Source organism: Balaenoptera musculus, chromosome 7 (genome assembly GCF_009873245.2).
Source record: "Balaenoptera musculus isolate JJ_BM4_2016_0621 chromosome 7, mBalMus1.pri.v3, whole genome shotgun sequence".
NCBI lineage: Eukaryota > Metazoa > Chordata > Mammalia > Artiodactyla > Balaenopteridae > Balaenoptera > Balaenoptera musculus.
The window spans coordinates 19847442-19867700 of NC_045791.1; the positions used below are offsets into that span (position 1 = coordinate 19847442).

Below are 20259 nucleotides of genomic sequence, written 5' to 3' on the forward strand. Positions count from 1 at the left end.
CGACTAGGCCCGTGAGCCACAACTACTGAGCCTGCGCATCTGGAGCCTGTGCTCCGCAACAAGAGAGGCCGCGACAGTGAGAGGCCCGCGCACCGCGATGAGGGGTGGCCCCCACTTGCCGCAACTGGGGGGAGCCCTCGCGCGGAAGCGAAGACCCAACACAGACATAAAAATAAATAAATAAATAAATAAAATTTAAAAAAAAAAACCTATAAGAAAATTAGAAAAAAAAAATTAAAAAAAAAAAAAAGCAAGAGTCAACACTTTCTTTGGTGGAACCAGAACACTGTGGCTGAAAGGTATGATTACATTCCTATATCTAGAAGGATTACAACATAAAATTTACCATCTAGTTGATGCATAAACACGACTCATGAGTATCGAACACAGACTTATTAGTGCTTCAATTTTAAAAAAATAAAGAAAATATTCTTATTTCAGTCCACAGGTAGAATGGAAAAAGTAACTACAAAACATGACTAACGAAGATTTGACTTAGAGATTAGAAGAACAAGTAACACTACGATTCATTTTGTTTGGCCTGTTTTCCTCACTACTTTTGGACAAGAAGCCTGTCTTTTTGGCACTGCTCTCCCCGCAAAGTCTGGCATAGTGCCTCATACAGTATAAGTGCTCAATAAATATTTACAAGATGATTTCTAAAAGAAAGTCTTAGTGAAACCGCCGGGAAAAGTGAGTTAGAATTTATCTGAGAAAGTCTCAGTCAAAATGATAGGAAAAAGAGTTTAAAATGAGAGCCATCAGGCTTGGGGAGGGAAGGCCTTTCCTGATAACACCTTCTGCATCTCTTTTGTTCAATGAGTTTCCCAAACAACCTCAAAGGTAACGTCCAACAGTAAAAACACATTCAACTTTGTCCCCCGATAGGGGGCATAAACCCGGGCCTAACGTGCTAAGCTTGTTAGGCTTTCGGCTCCAACGTCTTTCTAATGATCTGTATTCCTCCGTGTACTATAGTTGGCACCCTATCGACACTTGTTTAATGTATGCTTTACATTAAAAAAAAAAAAGAATGGGACCATTCTCATCAATCATGAGCCCTTCTGTAGCGTTTCTCCTGCGAACCATACTTTAGAAGTTGGTTTGTAAGAGTGCGAGGAGTTAGCTCAGAATTTTTAGGCCGGTTCCTTTCAGTCAAACTGAAGACGTGAAGGTTTTAGAGGCACCCTCTACAAATATATGGGTGCAATCTAATCCTGACCAACTCAAAAGACAAAACAAGCGAGACTCGGGGAGTGAAGAGTGCGGTGCAGCATGGCATTCTGGACTTGGGAGCTACCCTCCCCCCATCCCATTTCACCCACTCTTAACTAAAATGCAATTAAATTCCATTCAGCTTCCTATCTCTCACGTTAAGAAACTACCAACTTGCCCGCCACGCCACTCCCAGACGGCCACACCTGGTGTATTCGCTGCAGAATCTCCAACTCCCGCCACAGGTTTGGCCTGTGTCCGCCGCAAAGCGGAAGTCACTTCAAAGGGACAAACTGAAAGTAAGAGAGTGTAAATATCAGGAATCTAAAACTCCTACGGCGTTCTTAGAAAACTCTTCCTCGACTACCTTTCGCTTCTAATCCTTCTCTCTTCTGCTAGGTTGGTGAAAAGGCTTCACCACAGCCCTGCGACTAGTTCCCCGCCCCAAACTCCAGATCATTCAAAAGTTTGTCCTTTCTCATTGGCCAATGAGGCGGCGTGGGTACCTCCCAGGAACTACAATTCCCGTCAGGCCTCGCGGGAAGCAAACGGAGGAGATGAAATGGGCGGTGGCAAAGCACGTTGGGAACTGTAGTCGGCTGCAAGCCGAAGAGGGCAATCACCCCGCCTTTCCTCGCTGAGGCTGGAGAACCAGGTGTTCGGCTTAGAGCCTGTTACCGCTGAGGGGAGGAGCCAAGTCCTGAAGCAGCATTCCCCACTTCCCACCACATGGAGGACGAAATTTTTCCTTTACTTCTATAAAGCAATATAAATACTCCTTGAGAAAATCTGGTTGTCTTTCCAATACCTTCAGGTCAGTAAAAACTTCTAGAACTCCCCCACCTCGGGCTCCGACTCGTGGGAAAAGGTGGCTCTTTTACAAGTGGGCAAAATGGCTGTCCTCTGAGGTTTATCATTGGTTGTCCTTTGCGTCCTTCAAGGGCGGATACTTACAGCCGATTGGCTCTTTTTCCCTTGTGGGTGGAGAAAGACTTGGCTCGGCTCTCCCGCGGCCCGGGAGGAGATGAAGGGGTGGAGAGAAGGCAGCTTGTTCAGGCGTGATTGGATGATCCTCATGTCACTCCGAGGATGTACAACCTATGATTTGTCTACTGCCCCTCAAAGAGAACGAAGAGGCGGGGCTAGTGCGTGGTGGGAAGGGGCGGGATTTTGCCAGCCGCGGCTGCCGCTGGAGCCGGTGTCCGGGCTGGTGATGGGGTTAATTCCCTTTCGTAAGACTCTTACTTGCACCCACCCAGCCCCGCCGTCGCCCCGCCGCGCCGCGCTCCAGCCGCCTCCTCCTCCTCCTCCTTCTCAGTAACGCGGGTAAGAGATGCCCTCCCCTCCCCCCTCCAGCTCCCCGGGAATAACGCGCTTCGCTCCCCTCCCCCGCCCGCCAACCGGTAGCGCTAACGGAGAAGGAGGCAGGCAGGGGAGATGTGGTGTGTGCGAAGGTGGCCTTCCCCGCCGAGCGGTCGGCGCTCCAGCCAGGGCCCCGCCGAGGTGCTGCTGCTGCCAGCCTCGCCGGGAGGTCGGGTTCTGAGGGAGCCCCGGCTCGCCTGGCCCGCCGCTGCGGCTGTGGCTGCATCTGCATCCAGTACCTTGTGCCCACCGCCCCCACCCGGGGGCCATGTGAAAAGCAAACCCCTCGAGGCCTAGCGGAGGAGGCAGGGGAAAGGTTCCCAAGTCCCTGCCATGGCTGCTGCTGCTTGCTTTTGCAGCCCTAGGGACTCGGGAACCAGCCACAGCAGGCCTGCCCGGAGCGGGTGCCGTGCGTGGCTCTGCTCTCCCGTGTGGCTGGCGCCGGTGCCCCAGGCTACCCGGCCCACGCCACGGCCGCCACCCCCGGCCTTGCACCCCGATAATTTTTAGAAAGGAAGTAAGGCATTCCGACCGGTTGGTGAAATGTTAGGTGGTGCGTTTTGCGTGTGGTACCAGAAAAAGCACAATGGGAATATTAGAAAGTTGAATGACTGTCAGTGCCACGGACCTCGGGGATCAGATTTACACACATTATGGGTGAGCCTTAGGCTCTGCCCCCCAGATTCCTGTGTGTTTGAAGTTTTTCGTCGCTCTCTTTTTTTGTTGCTAGGTGCAGAGGAGAGTGCCTCTGTTCTTTGAGCTTGCTCTTATGCAGAAACAAACTGTTGAGGCCATCAGGTCCCGCGTATAATTGGGGTAGCAAGTCAACTAAGTAAAAGACAAAGAGAGCCTAGTAAATAGCAGATGATTTTTCTAATATGATTTTCCTGAAAAAAAAAAGTGTTCGTATATATATATATGTGTATATTTGTATATATGTATATGCATGTATGTATATATCTCTGAGGTTATGGTTTGCCTAATTGTAATTCTGAAGAAACCCTCTGCTTTTAGCCTAAATGTCTATGATTACAAGAACTTTTGAATAATGAAAAGATGGTTAAAGTCATTCTGGCAGCCCACCTACTTGTAATATTTGAAACAGTAAAATCTGTGTAATATTTAACATAGTAGGATACCAGTGTGGCTAGGTTAATTGGACACACCCTAGCTTAACAAAATTTGACATATTTGGCCGTATTTGAGAGGGAATGCTAACAAAATTTGGCATATTTGGCCATATTTGAGAGGGAATGCTTCTTCCTCACGCGTTGATTGAGTGCTCATCTTTTCAGTCCTTGCTTCTTTGTGGGGGGTGAATATGTTCTTAAATAATGGATTCTATAATTTGTTTTAGACATGTCTGTAATCAGAGGTAAAACCCCGGGCCCAGTCCTGAGGCTTACTTGTTACCAGAATAAACTTGGGTTCTGAAGAAATATCTGAGTTTTGACTAAGTATTGGACCATTTCTTCAGGGTCTGAGAAGACTATAATGGCTTAATGATCTTCCATATTCCATAACTAATATACCTAGAGAATTGACATAGATCCACAGATTCAGGACCTGAAAGAAATTTGGTTGGTGTGTTAGAATTAAATGAAACCCTGAGTATAACCCTGAAGGGTAAGTCCCCTCAGCTCCCCACAAAAAGTACCCATAGCATACATTACTCAGCATAGCATTTTCTAAAACTTGTTGGGTAATTGATAAATTACTATAATGCTTTCAGATCTCATGTGCCTTATGTACAGAAAGGGCTGATGAAAATGTAGGAGGCTTCTGTATTCTCTTATTAGCTGCAGGACCCCTCTATGAGCCTCAGTTCAGTTTCCTCATCTGTAAAATGGGGGTGGTTATGCTTAACTCACGGAGTTGTGAGGATTAGAGATGAAGTATGTAAAGCCTCTCACATTGTGCCTAACACGTAGTATGTATCAATATGTTAAATATTAACTATTGTTATTTTCACACATTAAGAGAATGAGTTTGTTTCTCAAATGCACACGGTATTGTTGGAGCCTCAGAACATGTTCTGTTAGTGAGGAGTACTGTGGGGATTTTCGTTTATGTTGTGACTTTAAGTGCAGTTTGTAATTAGCCATTTTCAAAGGGAAAGGTTTGTGGGAAATTGGTCATCAGGTACAAAAGAGTCATTTATTTTACAGGAGTTTTTTTTTTAATAATGTTTTGGAAACATCTAGTCTTTGTTGTTTTATTTATTTTTATTATTATTATTATTATTATTATTATTAGGCTGCATTGGGTCTTTGTTGCTGCGCACAGGCTTCCTCTAGTTGCATCGAGCCAGGGCTACTCTTCATTGCTGTGCACGGGCTTCTCATTGTGGTGGCTTCTCTTGTTGCGTAGCACGGACTCTAGGCGCACAGGCTTCAGTAGTTGTGGCTCGTGGGCTCTAGAGTGCAGGCTCAGTAGTTGTGGCTTGTGGACTCTAGAATGCAGGCTCAGTAGTTGTGGCTCGTGGGCTCTAGGGTGCAGGCTCAGTAGTTGTGGCGCACGGGCTGAGTTGCTCCGTTGCATGTGGGATCTTCCCGGACCAGGGCTCAAACCTGTGTCCCCTGCATTGGCAGGCAGATTCTTAACCACTGCGCCACCAGGGAAGTCCCTATAGGAGATTTTTTTATTTTGCAGTAAAATGCAGGTGTTTGTTGACTATTTCAAATGGATTATCTGGAATAAAAGTATGTGGTAAATTATTTTAGTGATAAATCATTATAATATCTTTTAAATTTTATTTAGCTGATGTTTCAAGATCAAGTTTATATAGTTGCTATCCACATTCATTGTGCTACCAGGGGCAAGCAACTGTTGAACTCTTTACCGTGTTAAGATTAAGCAAGTTGTTTGAATTCGTTCTGGCCATAGGCTGACTACTGTTTTGTTGCTGTTTCTAATTCTCATTATTTATCAGTTCTTAAGTGTTTCTTTTCTGTGGTACAACATGCCAGACACACTGTTCCTTTCTCCTCCCAGGCACTTTTGAAAACGTACTGGGTCTTCACACATGATAGTGTCCTTGGAGTTTGTACAGTGAGACAAGTTTAAAGTTAGCCTGAAAACAGTTTTATTATGAAGCCTTTTGACAGTAATTCCAGGTCAGGGTTCAAGGCAGCTACACCTTATGCTGAATAGCGAGCTGAAGTATATAATGTTATGGTGGACCTCCGAAGTTACTGAACCCAGTACAGTTGGATGCTCCTTCGAGGGACATTAAATGGCAGCAGCGTAGAAAATTTTGTAAATTGAAATACACTTTTTCAAATATTATGCAGAAGACAAGAATTGCCGAGTAATGAAAGAGATGTTCTTGTACTGGCACTATAGAATACATAATTATACCCGTTTGAATTAATGTTAAGTTTTGTGGGTTTTTTAAATAAATATATTTATTTTTATTTATTTTATTTTTGGCTGCATTGGGTCTCTGTTGCTGCGCGCGGGCTTTCTCTAGTTGCAGCGAGCGGGGGCTACTCTTTGTTGTGGTGTGCAGGCTTCTCATTGCAGTGGCTTCTCTTGTTGCAGAGTACGGGCTCTAGGCATGTGGGCTTCAGTAGTTGTAGCACGTAAGCTTCAGTAGTTGTGGCTTGCGGGCTTTAGAGCGCAGGCTCAGTAGTTGTGGCGCACAGGCTTAGTTGCTCCGCAGCATGTGGGATCTTCCCAGACCAGGAATCGAACCCGTGTCCCCTGCATTGGCAGGCGGATTCTTAACCACTGTGCCACCAGGGAAGTTCCTAATGTTAAGTTTTAATTCCTTAGAAATAAAGAAGCACTGAGAGTTGATAACAGTTTTATTTTTTCCATTCTTGAAAATGTTACAATAATAAATCCTTAAGACTGATAGGTTTACATTATATTGCTGCTATTTGCATTAGAAAATCTCACTATTAACACTTTCATGATCTGTTGTAAATACGTTGGGCAGTCTGTATGTCAAAGAGGTATGGTTCCAAATGGTAGTGAACTTTTCAGATAGCACTTGCTGCTCCAAACCACAGAATCAGTACACTATCTTTTCAGTCATATCTACATACAGTGATGATAACTTACTACTTATAACTTAAGATGAATAAACTAAGACGGTCATCATAAAGAGAAGGGAGCGTGTCAGTTTTTTCTCGGTATAATAGTAGTCTTTTTCGAAAGGAGTAAAATAATTTTCCCACTTGATCCCTGTGAATTCTGATAATGCTTACTAGTAATACAGACATGGGCAAAGAGTCAAATCATATAATCAAACAATTTTATTAAGTTAACTTTGCTTTCCAAATAAAGATATGTTATATAATAACAGATTTGCTTATACCTGATAAGTATGTGTATTTTTCTAGGATTTAATTTAATAGTTATTGGCTGATGGTTGAAATAAGAGATGAGTTATTTAATCCTGGCTCAAAACGAGTTCTCTACCTTATTTTCCTGCAATTTGGTTTTTTATTCCCAGATTTTATCCTTTATTATTTTGCCTCTTCTTACCTTTTCAGTTTCCACACATACCTATTAACTTGAAATTTTTTCCTATGAGTTTTGAAAGCCTACACTTTATGATTTTTGTTATTCTCTTTGCCATCTGAGTTGTAGATTTGCGACTTTTTTCTTAATTTCTACCTGTAAGCTTACTTCAAGCAAACTGACGTTTTTGAGCCTTCTTATTTCATAAATACTAGACCACGTAACATGTTTAAATGATTGTTCTTGTAGCCTGCTTGACTAAAGTTTTCATCTACAACTCCCTAAAGCTACTTTCTCTCCAAAAGAAATTAAGTATGGAACATAAACTACATTCATTTTTAACTCTTGACCTTTGTTCTTAAAAGTCAATAATTTGATATTGTCTTGTCTTAAGAGTTTAAAGTAAAATAATTTGACTTCTCCCAACTTTAGCTTGATCAGTGACAGATATAATTTACTTTTGTGGTCTACTTGTGCAGTTAACTTCACTAATCTGCCTTCTACATGAAAGAAGTTCCATACTGGTATAAAATATCACCTTACAGTCTGAGTTAGAAGTTTAACTAACTGCAGATTCACTTTGTTGTCTTGGCCCTCACTGGGGAGGGCAGCTATGGGATTTAAAGGTTTTTTTTTCTTTAAGTTTTCATGTTGTGGGGGGAAAAAATCTGTACATCTATGCAAAGCAATGGCTTAAATGAGCATAAGGCCTTCATGTTAAAAGTCCTCTTGGGGAAGCAGCTTATTACAGAAGTTCTGTGTTTAAGTATCTTTTTACTGGAAACAACCCAAATACCCCTCAATGACTGAATGGTTAAACAACATATGCTATATCCATACCGTGGAATACTATGCAGCAATAAAAAGGAACAAACCATAGTATATAGCAGCTTGCATGGATCTTGAAGGAATTATGCCAAGTGAAAAAAACAATCTTGAAGTGGGACAACCACATGGTTCCATTTATATAACATTCTCAAAATGACAAAATTAGAATGCAGATCCGTGGTTGCCAAGCATTGGGGATGGGGTGGGAGGATAAGGGTGGTTGTGACTGTAAAGGGTTAACATGAGGGATCTTTGTGGTGATTGAACAGCTCTGTATCTTGATTGTGGTGGTGGTTATGTAAATCTATATACATGTGATAAAATTACATAGAAACACACACACGAAGGAGTGCATGTAAAATTGGTAAAATCTGAATAAAATTGTGGATTATATTGGTGTCAATACCTGGTTTTGATATTGAACTATACTTACACAGTCATCCCTTGTTATCCACTGGGAATTGGTTCCAGGACTCCCCTTGGATACCAAAATTCACAGGTGCTCAAGTCCCCTGTATAAAATGGCATAGTATTTGCATATAACCTAAGCACATTTTCCCATATACTTTAAACCATATCTAGATTACTTATAATACCAAATGCTATGTAAGTCGTTGTATTGATAACTACAATGCAAATGCTACATAAATAGTTGCCAGTGCACGGCAAGTTCAAGTTTTGCTTTTTGGAACTTTCTGAAATTTTTTTCTTGAGTATTTTCAGTCTGTTGGTTGGATCCACAGATATGAAACCTGTGGATATGGAAGGCCAACTGTATAATGTTATCATTGGGGGAAACTGGATGAAGAGTACATGAGAGCTTGCTGTGCTGTTTTTTACATTTCATGTGAACCTATAATTATTTTAAAATTATTAAGTCAATTACAGAAAAAAAATACCCTTTAGTTATATATATGTTCCTGTATAGTATTGGGAAAAAGCATCTGGTTTTTTTTGTTTTGTTTTGTTTAATTAATTTATTTATTTATTTATTTTTGGCTGTGTTGGGTCTTCCTTGCTGCATGTGGGCTTTTTCTAGTTGTGTCGCGGGGGCTACTCTTCGTTGTGGTGTGCAGGCTTCTCATTGCGGTAGCTTCTGTTGTTGCAGAGCACAGGCTCTAGGCGCGTGGGCTTCAGTAGTCATGGCGCACGGGCTTAGTTGCTCTGCGGCATGTGGGATCTTCCTGGACCAGTGCTCGAACCTATGTCCGCTGCATTGGCAGGCAGATTCTTAACCACTGCGCCACCAGGGAAGTCCCAAAGCATCTGTTTTTAAACAAATATTCTCTGCAAAATACCAGTCATACATTTCTTATTGTTCATGTACATTTGCATGCAATAGAAATACTTCTACGTCAAGCATACCCAACACGCAGTTTCCATTTTCATTTTATATGCCTTGTTTCCCCTAAATGCCAGATCATTCTTATTTTATTAGGGTTTGCTGCCTTTCACTTTACAAACTTGCTTCATATGAACTAGAAAGAATCTGATATCAGTCATCTATATTGTTCATTTTCCAGTTGCTAGAAAAGGATTTTGTCAACAGAAGCTGTACATTCATTATTCAACTAGATAATTGCATTTTAAGCAAATTGATCATCTGTAAGACAAAATAAAAGATTTTGTTCTCTTGTAAAGACAGCAAATGAGGTATAATTCGGGCGAAGAAAGTGATATTAGTGCTTGTTAAGTTACCCTATGGTTATAATGCAACCATGAACCTTTTAATACAAAAGTATTAAATGTTTTAAAGCAATGTGGGAAGATTGTGAGGAGGTCAGAAGTAAAAGTTGTAGGCCACCAACTTGGGGAAGATACACTTTCTGTGATACGGTTGATCTTGAACCATTTTGAATGAATTTTTGTGTATGGTGTGAGGTAGGGGTACAAATTCATTCTTTTACATGCAGGTATCCTTTTTTTTTTATTTTATCTCCGCACCATTTGTTATTCTTTCTCCATTGAATTGTTTTAGCACCTTTGTTGACCATAAATGTAGAAGATTAGTTCTCAGTTTTCAATTCTATTCCATTTATTTATTTATTTATTTATTTTTAACATCTTTATTGGAGTATAATTGCTTTACAGTGGTGTGTTAGTTTCTGCTGTGTAACAAAGTGAATCAGCTATACATATACATACATCCCCATATCTCCTCCCTCTTGCATCTCCCTCCCACCGTCCCTATCCCACCCCTCTAGGTGGACACATATTCCATTGATTTATATGTCTGTCATTATGCCAGTAGTCCCACCCTGCTTGATTATGTAACTTTGTAAAAAAGTTTTGAAATTGGGACATGTGAGTCCTCTAACTTTGTTATTCTCTTCCAAGATTGCTTGGCTATTCTGGATCCTTTTTATTTCTATATGTAGTTTAAGATCAGCTTGCCAGTTTCTGCCAAGAAAGTAGCTTGGATTTTGATAGGGTTGTGTCAAATAGGTAGGTCAATTTGGCAGTTTGGGGAGTATTGCCATTTTAACAATATTGAGAGGATTTCTTTAATATTTAGTGATTCATTTTTTGAAAAGTAATAAACTTATTGCTTGTTAACCTGAATACAGTTGAACCTCCATATCTGTTGGTTCCGCATACATGGATTCAACCAACAGTGAGTCGAAAAATAGTTTAAAAAAAAAATTTTTTTCCATGAAGTTCCAAAAACAAAACAGCTCGCCGTGTTTGGGAGACTATTTATATAGCATTTATATTATGTTAACAACAATTTACATAGTATTTACATTGCATTAGGTATTATAAATCATCTAGAGATGATTTTTAAGTATACCGGAGGATATATGAAGGTTATATGCAAGTACTGTGCCATTTTATATGAGGGACTTGAGCATTCATGGATTTTGGTATCCAAGGGGGATCCTAGAACCAATCCCCCATGGATATTGAGGGATAACTGTATCATATTTTATGAAAAATATATTTTCAAAATAACATAATGAGAAGAATGGCATTGTCTTACATTTTTGCAGCTCTCCATAATGTCTGGCTTATAAGAAGATAGATGGGTTCTCATATATGTTTTTGCATTCACTCTAATATGATATGTGGTTTTGGTAAAAACATAAGACAATTTGGCCTCATACAGATACGTAGGGGAAAAGAGGAGGACCTCATCACCCTTTGAAAGCATCTTGATGATCTGCAGTGGTCATTGGTCCATACTTGGAGAATAGCTTGTTCAGTGGAAAGAAATATGTTTGGAAACTCAGAAATTTGGTGAAAGTAACAAGTCTGTCACTTAACAGCTGATGTGATTTTTGAGCAACTTATTTAGCCTCTCAGTCTTTCTTCTTCTGTAAAATGAGGATAATGACACTCCTTTTAGGGTTTTTATAAGGAGGAAACAAGATCATGCCTGTAAAGTTTTGGGTATATAAAAACCACCAAAGAACTGAGGCTTGTCTTTTTTCATTTATATTTGTCCACCTCTATTCTATAGGATTAGCTAATTTTTTTCCACTGTAAGTGTACATACCACAGCGTGGTAACCTTCATGTAAATTTGGTTCATTGTATAGTATTTACTTAAAAGCTGAACTTTATTCAGACAATTTTCTACTGTCAGTCCTTTTAACTACATATTACGATAGCAAACAAGTAGAGAAGAGAAGAGCCAACAAAAAGGGTAAAGGAATTTCTCAGAAATGGGAGAGTAAGTTGATGTCCCCTCTAAGACCATTTGTTGCCTTACTGCAGTCCTGCTATTAACTTTTGGAAGAATGAAGGAAAATGCAAAAATTCTGCCTTAAATTAGAGAATGGTTCTTTAGCATGTATTTTCCCAGTTAAAATTAATAAAATTAAATTAAAATATAAATGATTCCAAATCCTCAGTGATTCTATAAATATTGAACCAAATTTCAGATAGACATTATTGCAGATTTTTTACAAAGCAGGTTGAGAAACAGAATGAGGTGTAGGGTCCAATTTGGACAGGGTGGTCAGGAAGACCTCTTGACATTGGAACAAACACCAGACTGAAATGAGGGAACGAGTCATATGAGGGAAGAACAACATTCTGGGTAGGAGGAACAGAAAGTACAAAGGCCATGGCATGGGGGCATACTTGGATGGAGATGGAAATTACACTTGTTTACTGAAGTTCAGCAGTGTTCTCCCAAAGACAGGATTTAAAGGAACAAGTACACTAAGAACACTCTGGAGTGTGGCTCTGGGGCTCTCAACTATGCATATTTACTAGCTAAGTGAATCGTTTCCACTGTAGATCCTCTTAACCCCAAACGTACTGAATTTTAAGGGACATTTGCAAAGTCTAAACCCAAATCTTTAATCTCCACTTATCAAAGGTTTCTTGTCTTTTCAGTGCTAAACCAAGAGCTGCGGTAGTTTTTCTTACAATTACCTGCATTTACATAGACCAGTAGGTAAATTGTTGTTTTGGAATGTGAGAGGTCATCTGGTCCAACTTCAGTGGTTCTCAAGGATCAGTCCAGTGACAGTTACCTGCGCAACTTTTCATAAAGTTAGCTGCTTTTCCTTTCCTTTTTTCTTTCAGGGTGTATTAGAATGGGGAGATGGGTACATACCCGACTCATGCCTTTTTGAGCAAGCTCTTGTGGGGACCTTACATGACAGGAAAATCAAGCAGATAATCATGTAGCCTTTACTTGAACTATTCTAGTGACAGGACTGCATTCTTAAGGGACTTGTCTCTTCTATATGTCTATATGGTAGAGATAAATATATATATATTGGCGGGGGAGTGTAGGGAAGGACGGCATAGTCAGAGAAGAGGAGATCCAGCTGGTCCCAGACATAGTTGAAATGTTATCATAAAGGTGCATCAATATCAGTCACCTGTCCCTCTCCCCCTCCCTTCACACCCCCAGAGAACAGAAGTGTTGGTAGGGATGGGAGACTTCAGTTGCCCAGACCCAAGACCCTCCTGCTTGGCCCTGTTGTCTAAAATGAGAGAAATTGGAGGACTAATCCTACAGATGTCCTCAGTAGGTGCTTCGCCCCTTTATACCCCCCGCCCCCGGCTGTTTAGCACCCTTCTTAGATTTGCTGGGTTATATTCCATATTGTTGTGGGCAGAGGAGCTACAGCTAGTCTTCAAAGCACGTTAGATCTTGTCAGAGAACCAGGCAACTAGACCATAATGGTATCTTTGTGATTTTAGATTTTGTTTTATTCAAGGTGGTATGACCATAGGAAATGAAAGTCTTGGTGGACAGTTTTAAAACCTATTTTTAGATCATTTTGATAACAGTCAAGTCGATTTGAAAAAAATGATGCTCAGATTTGAGTGTTTTTACTCAGGTAATATTGCCAACTTCTGTGTCTTTCAAAATCAAAAACATTTCATGTTTATTCAGTACACTCAACATATTGTAAACTTTTGTTGTGGGGTTTGTTTTTTTTTTTTTACTGCAATAGAAAACTGAGCAGCTGAGCTATTGTAGAACTTGGTACATTTCTAAACTTAACTTTTTGGAAAGTTTATATATTTTTTAAACTTAAAAAAAAAATCAAAACAATGCATACACGAAAAAATCAAACAGTACAGTGGATCTGTAATTGATCATTATTCTCTTATCTACTGTTATTATCAGAATTGATGAGTCACTTGAAGAGAACTAGAATGTTCTTAGCATCAAAAGTCAAATGGATTCTTTTTTTTAATAGTTTTTTTAAAATTAATTTATTTAATTTATTCGTTTTTGGCTGCACTGGGTCTTCGTTGTTGCCCGCAGGCTTTCTCTAGCTGCGGCAAGCAGGGGCCTCTCTCCGCTGCGGTGCACGGGCTTCTCATTGCAGTGGCTTCTCTTGTTGCGGAGCACAGGCTCTAGGTGCGCAGGCCTCAGTAGCTGTGGCTCACGGGCTCTAGAGCGCAGGCTCAGTATTTGTGGCTCACGGGCCTAGTTGCTCCGCGGTGTGTAGGATCTTCCCAGACCAGGGCTCGAACCTGTGTCCCCTGCATTGGCAGGCAGATTCCCGACCACTGTGCCACCAGGGAAGCCCAAATGGATTCTTTTTTAAGCTTCCATCAGTTCATCAAAATCCATGTCAATTTGTTTTGTTACACATTAGAAGCATGGATTTCCTGTTTTTTGGGTTTTTTTCAGTTTTCCTGGGGTTTCTAATTTTCTTTCTTTTTTTTTCTGATTGACAAATAATAATGTACCATCAACATATCCTCAAAGTCATTCAATGTCTGTTTCATGGAGCCCTCTTTGCCTCAGAGATTTTCTCTTGGATTCTGTATCCTGTTCTCATCCTGGGACTTGCCTTCACTGCCCTCCTAGGTTGAATCAACTGTTCGCTGGATCCTGTGGATCCTTCCTCTCTCTTGATTTTTACACTGATTTTGCTTGATAGTAGCCTGAAGTATCTTCCTAAGAAAGATTGCTTAGGAAGTAAAGCTTTGGAGACCTTATATGCCTGAGGTCTCTATTCTGCTATCATACCTGATAGGTAGTATGGAATGCTAAATTCAAAATCATTTTTCCCTTGCACTTAGACATAGCACTAGTGTCTTGTGGCATCTAGGTTGCTTTTCAGAGATATGCTGATGAAATTTTCCAAGCATACACAAATTTTTGGATGACTCAATTCTATAATTATTAACATTTTGTTCTATTAGCTTTATCCTCTATCAATCTATCTTATTTTTTGATGCATTTCAAAATACATTGCAAGGATCAGAATACTTCAGTCCTGAACACTTTGGCTTGCATATAAGTAACTAGAATTCAGTATTTGGTTACATTTTTATAGGTAGATATGCATACAGAAAAATGCACAAATCACAAACATACCATTCAGTGAGTTTTTTACAAGTGATATGCATCCGTGTCTATCAAGATATAGGACAGTATCATCACCCCACGACACAAGAACCGAAAGTTCTGATTCTTTTCCACCATATGTTATATTTTCCTGTACTAGGACTTACATAAATGGAATTATACAATATGTATTCTTTTGTGTAAGGCTTCTTTCACTCAGCATGTTTTTCAGATTTACTCAAGTTGTTGCTCGTATGAATAGTTTCTTTTATACTAGAATAGTATTTTATTGAATAAATATATAGTTGGTGTGTCTGTTCTGTTGATGGCCACCTGTGTGCTGTTTCTGGTTTTTAGTCGTAAATGAAGCGACTCACAAGAGTATTTGAGAATAAGTTTTAAACCTTCAAATTAGAAATACGTGCTGGGACTTCCCTGGTAGCGTAGTGGTTAAAAATCCGCCTGCCGATGCAGGGACATGGGTTCAAGCCCTGGTCCGGGAAGATCCCACATGCCGCGGAGCAACTAAGCCTGTGCGCCACAACTACTGAGCCTGCGCTCTGGAGCCCCGTGTGCTGCAATTACTGAAACCCACGTGCCGAAAGCCCGTGCTCTGCAACAAGAGAAGCCAGTGCAATGAGAAGCCCGCTCACTGCAACGAAGAGTAGCCCCCGCTCACCGCAACTAGAGAAAGCCCGCGTGCAGCAACGAAGACCCAAGGCAGCCATAAATAAATAAATAAATAAATAAAAAGAAATACATACTAACATGCAATATACTGCACATAAATACATTGGTTCATTTCTTCTTTATTTATTTATTTATTTGGCTGCATGAGGTCTTAGTTGCAGCATGCAGGATCTTTCGTTGCAGCACGCGGACTTCTCCCTAGTTGTGGCAAGCGGGCTCCAGAGCACACGGGCTCAGTAGTTGCAGCACGCGGGCTTAGTTGTCCCCATGGTATGTGGGATCTTAGTTCCCCGACCAGGGATCAAACCCGAGTCCCCTGCATTGGAAGGCGGATTCTTAACGACTGGACCACCAGGGAAGTCCCGTTTCATTTCTTCTTTATTCCATTCTTTTCCTAACTCTTGAATTTTTGTTAATACAAAATTAAGTCATAACTTAGCTGAGAATATTGTCATACTTTATATGATTTCTTGCTGTCCTCAGTAATATAAAGAGCAGGTAGGAAGATTATTTAAAATCATCCTCTCTTTTAAAATTTTTTTATATTTTTGTTGAAACTTTAAAATTAACCTGTTTTTTCTAGTCCACTGATTGACTTTAGATAATTAGGTGTAATTAAGAGCGTCTTTCCTTAGAAGTTAGTACTTCAGCATATAAAGTCGTTGAATTTTAGAGATAGAAGTTTTTAAAGAATATGTTAGTCTGACATTGTATGTGAATCATCCTTGATCCAGAGAGGCATGACTTTTTCAGTTATGAATGCGTTTTGCTTGCTTTTTTTTTTTTTTTTTTAATTTGGCTGCATTGGGTCTTCATTGCGGCATGTGGGATCTTTCGTTATGGCCCGCAGGCTTCTCTCCGGTTGTGGCGTGCGGGTTTTCTCTCTCTAGTTGTGGCGCGGGCTCCAGAGCGTGTGGACTCTGTAGTTTGTGGCACACGGGCTCTCTAGTTGAGGCATGCGAGCTCAGTAGTTGTGGCACGTGGGCTTAGTTGCCCCGTAGCATGAGGGATCTTAGTTCCCCCACCAGGGATTGAACCCGCGTCCCCTGCATTGGAAGGCGGATTCTTTACCACTGGACCACCAGGGAAGTCCCCACTTGCTTTTTTAATAAAGATTATTACTTCTATTTGTTGTAATTTTGGAATGGCAGTTTAAAGTTTAAAAAGAAATTTTTATGTTTATTTATTTATTTATTTATTTTTGGCTGCATTGGTTCTTCGTTGCTGCAAGTGGGCTTTTCTCTAGTTGCGGCAACTGGGGGCTACTCTTCACTGCAGTGTGCAGGCTTCTTATTGTGGTGGCTTCTCTTTGTTGTGGAGCATGGGCTCTAGGCACGCGAGCTTCAGTAGTTGTGGCACGCAGGCTCAGTAGTTGTGGCTCACAGGCTCTAGAGCACAGGCTCAGTAGTTGTGGCGCACGGGCTTAGTTGCTCCGCGGCACGTGGGATCTTCCTGGACCAGGGCTCAAACCCGTGTCCCCTGCATTGGCAGGTGGATTCTTAATCACTGTGCCACCAGGGAAGTCCCCAAGTTTAAAATTTTATATTCATGATATGGAGTGTTTTTTGTAGCTCTTTAAGTTTTGTTAAATCCATATGATAAATTAAGAATGACATTTTCCCATTGCCATACCGCATTACACAAAGGATTTTATACTGTTACAATATCCAGTGTACACATACCACAGCTTTCTGTGAGTGTAGATTTTCTTTTTAATGAATGGTGATTTTGAAATTTAATTCAAGTAAAAAAAGAATAAAGTGGTTTTTAGTATAGTATTCAAGCTGTATTTGTGGCATACGAAAATTGCTTCATGGCTTTTCTGAAAACTGCATACAGCTACACAACTTTTCGGTTGCGTTTACCTTACTACTAAAATGGAAAACCCAATGATAAAACAGGTGACAGTGTTAAGAGGATTGACTTAAATGTTAAATGAAGCTTATATCTACTTTATTTGCATCTAACGCCTATACTTTAATTTTAGAAAGGGCTTGTTTATCTTTTCTTATGTCATTTTTTCCTTGGTTTATGTGGCATTTGTGAAAATGCTTACAGAAATGCTAGTAAGGGATAATTGGTGTTCTTGTTTGTGAAAGTTACACTAGGATCACAGAAATGGCTAGTAATTAAATTGCTTCTGTTCTTAAAGACATACCTCTGCCTTCAAGAAGCTCATGACTTATCTGGGATCCACTTGAGTCAGAATTTCCGTATTATAAATGGCTGCAGCTTCCATTTCCGTTTTCTCCTCATCCTACTTGTCCTCCTCTTCTTCCCCTAGTCTTTGGACAAATTTGCTTAAAGATAAGACAGGATTAATGGAACTATGATAAAGTAGAAACGAGTCTCAGTGGGTGGCCTTTTTAATTAAATATATGAGGTTCCAAGGATTACATGAGATTTACGCCTTCTAAATGCACAGTAGAGAACCAAGTGAAAGTTGGTGGTCAGATAACCATTAATTGAATTGCTTTTACATAGCCTATCGTAAAATTTGAATACAAGCATTTTTGTCTTGCCCTCATTTCTCTCACAGCTTTTCATTTGGCATCCTATACTTCAGAGATATTAAATTATTTATTTATTTTTTTTTTTATGTGTTTAAACCACTGTAGTCAAGCACACTCTTTCCAGCAGCCAAACACATTTTAACTGATAAACATGGCCCCTTTATCTTTTATTTATTTATTTATGGCTCTCTTGTGTCTTCGTTTCTGTGCGAGGGCTTTCTCTAGTTGCGGCGAGCGGGGGCCACTCTTCATCGCGGTGCGCGGGCCTCTCACTATCGCGGCCTCTCTTCTTGTGGAGCACAGGCTCCAGACGCGCAGGCTGAGTAGTTGTGGCGCACGGGCCCAGCCGCTCCGCGGCACGTGGGATGTTCCCAGACCAGGGCTTGAACCCGTGTCCCCTGCATTGGCAGGCAGATTCTCAACCACTGCGCCACCAGGGAAGCCCCGAAATATTAAATTATTTAAGCAAAGTTAACATAACCAGTTAATGGCCCAGCTAGGACTTTATACTCCAAGTCCAGCTTTATACTATATCAAGGATAAATGAATTAATCAGGTCACTTAATGTGCCTATTTTTTTAGTCCCAGAATGTAATAAGGGCACGTTTATTGGGGAATATTTCAAAATAGATAGCTTGTCAGACAAATCACTATCAGACTCCATACTTTGTTCTTCTAGACTTCGTTACTCCTAGAACTGCCAGTCGCTTAAAACTATTTACTTACGTACTTAAAAGACCTTCCCTCTTGTCCCCTGCATTGGCAGGTGGATTCTTAACCACTGCGCCACTAGGGAAGTCCCCCGGTGTGGGCTTTTTAAAGAGTGAGTATAAAACCTGACATATAATTCATGTTGAAATTTATTGGCCAATGTTGACTTTTTTATGCTGATATTTTAATATAGCTTTATTGAAATATAATTCACATACCATAAAATCCACTTAAGTTTACAGTTCATTAGGTTTTAGTATATTCACAAAGTTATGCAACATCACCATAATCTAGTTTTAGAACATTATCATCATTTCAAAAAGAAGCCCCATATCCATTAACAATCATTCTCCATGTTCTTTTCCCCTTCCTGCAGCCCTAGACAACCATTAATCTACTTTCAGTCTCTATAGGTTTGCCTCTTCTGGAAATTTCGTATACATGAAATCACACAGTATGTCATTTTTTGTGACTGTCTTTCACTTAAGCATCAGGTTTTTAAGGTTCATCCATGTTGTAGGATGAATCAGTATACTTCATTCCTTTTTGTGGCTGAATAATATGCCACTATATGAATATATCACATTTTTTTTAATCAGTTCATCAGTTGAGGGACATCTGGGTTGTCTCTACTTCTCGGCAATTATAAATGACACTGCTATAAACATTCTTGTACAAATGTTTGTGTAAACATATGTTTTCATTTCCCTTGGGTGTATACCTACCAGTGGAATTGCTGGGTCATATGGTAACTCTGTTTAACCATTTGAGGAACTCATCAACTGTTTTCCAGAGTAGCTGCACCATTTTGCATCCCCAGGAGGAATATAAGAGGATTTCTGTCTTTCCACATGCTTGTTAGTTCTTGTTATTGTCTGTCTTTTTGATTATAGCCAACCTAGTGGATGTGAAGTAATATCTCCTTGTGGTTTTGATCTGCATTTCTCTAATGATTAAAGTTGCTGAGAGTCTTCTCCTGTGCTTCTTATTGGCCACTTGATTTTATGTGAGCTTTGATATCTAAATGTTGTTTGTGTAGCTCTTATGCACTCTACAGTTAATCAGTATATAGGCACTGTATTCCATATAAAATACCAGTATGTATACAAACACATTAAAGGATTAGCTCTAAGACATATTGGAGAATTGGAGTGATTCATCAGTGTTTTCCAAACTTAACTGATAAATAGGGCAGTTACTAGTTTGCCTGGGACAGTCCCAGTTTATGCCTGTTGTCCTGGCTTAATTATAAAAGTGCCATCTTTCACTCTGAAGTATGCCCTGATTTGGACGATAAATTATATGGCCAATCTACTGACAATTAACCTAGAGTACTTATTTGAATACACACTTGCTATCTACTAAATTAGAAGCTCCAGAAGAAAGGGGCCTGAAACTATGTTTCTAGCAATTTCAGGGTCAAGCACAGTTGTAATGTATCATTCCAGCAGAATGCTGGTGTTGCTCTGTGACCCAAAACCCATTATCATTGTTTTAGTGGGACAGTGAGTTCCAAGTTAAAATTGGAGAGAAATAATCTAACCTGATAGCCTAGCACCACCCATCTCCTTAAAGTGATGATAGGGGAGGAGTATCAACATGCACATTGGACTGGCTTGTAGGGGCTGGAGGGTATGAGACAGTAAGTGAAGTGAAATAATTTACTGGAAGTAGGATGATCTCAGGACAGAGCTCTAGT

General features: G+C 40.3%; 2 protein-coding genes across 18 annotated transcripts in view; one reads left to right on the forward strand and one right to left on the reverse strand.

Moving 5' to 3' along the window:
- ZRANB3 (zinc finger RANBP2-type containing 3) overlaps positions 1 to 1632 on the reverse strand; it is a 265687-nt gene extending 264055 nt beyond the window's left edge. For all 3 annotated transcript variants that reach the window (XM_036858718.1, XM_036858719.1, XM_036858720.1), the window contains exon 1: positions 1422 to 1632. The gene's annotated coding sequence lies outside the window, so the exon portion shown is untranslated. The remainder of the gene's footprint in view (positions 1 to 1421) is intronic.
- A 737-nt stretch (positions 1633 to 2369) lies between these two features.
- The window catches only part of R3HDM1 (R3H domain containing 1), a 190977-nt gene continuing 173087 nt past the window's right edge, over positions 2370 to 20259 (forward strand). For 13 of the 15 annotated variants that reach the window (XM_036858052.1, XM_036858053.1, XM_036858056.1 and 10 more), the window contains exon 1: positions 2386 to 2541. The gene's annotated coding sequence lies outside the window, so the exon portion shown is untranslated. Of the gene's footprint in view, positions 2542 to 20259 lie in introns of all 15 variants that reach the window. The other 2 variants (XM_036858064.1, XM_036858066.1) reach the window with 2 other exon arrangements.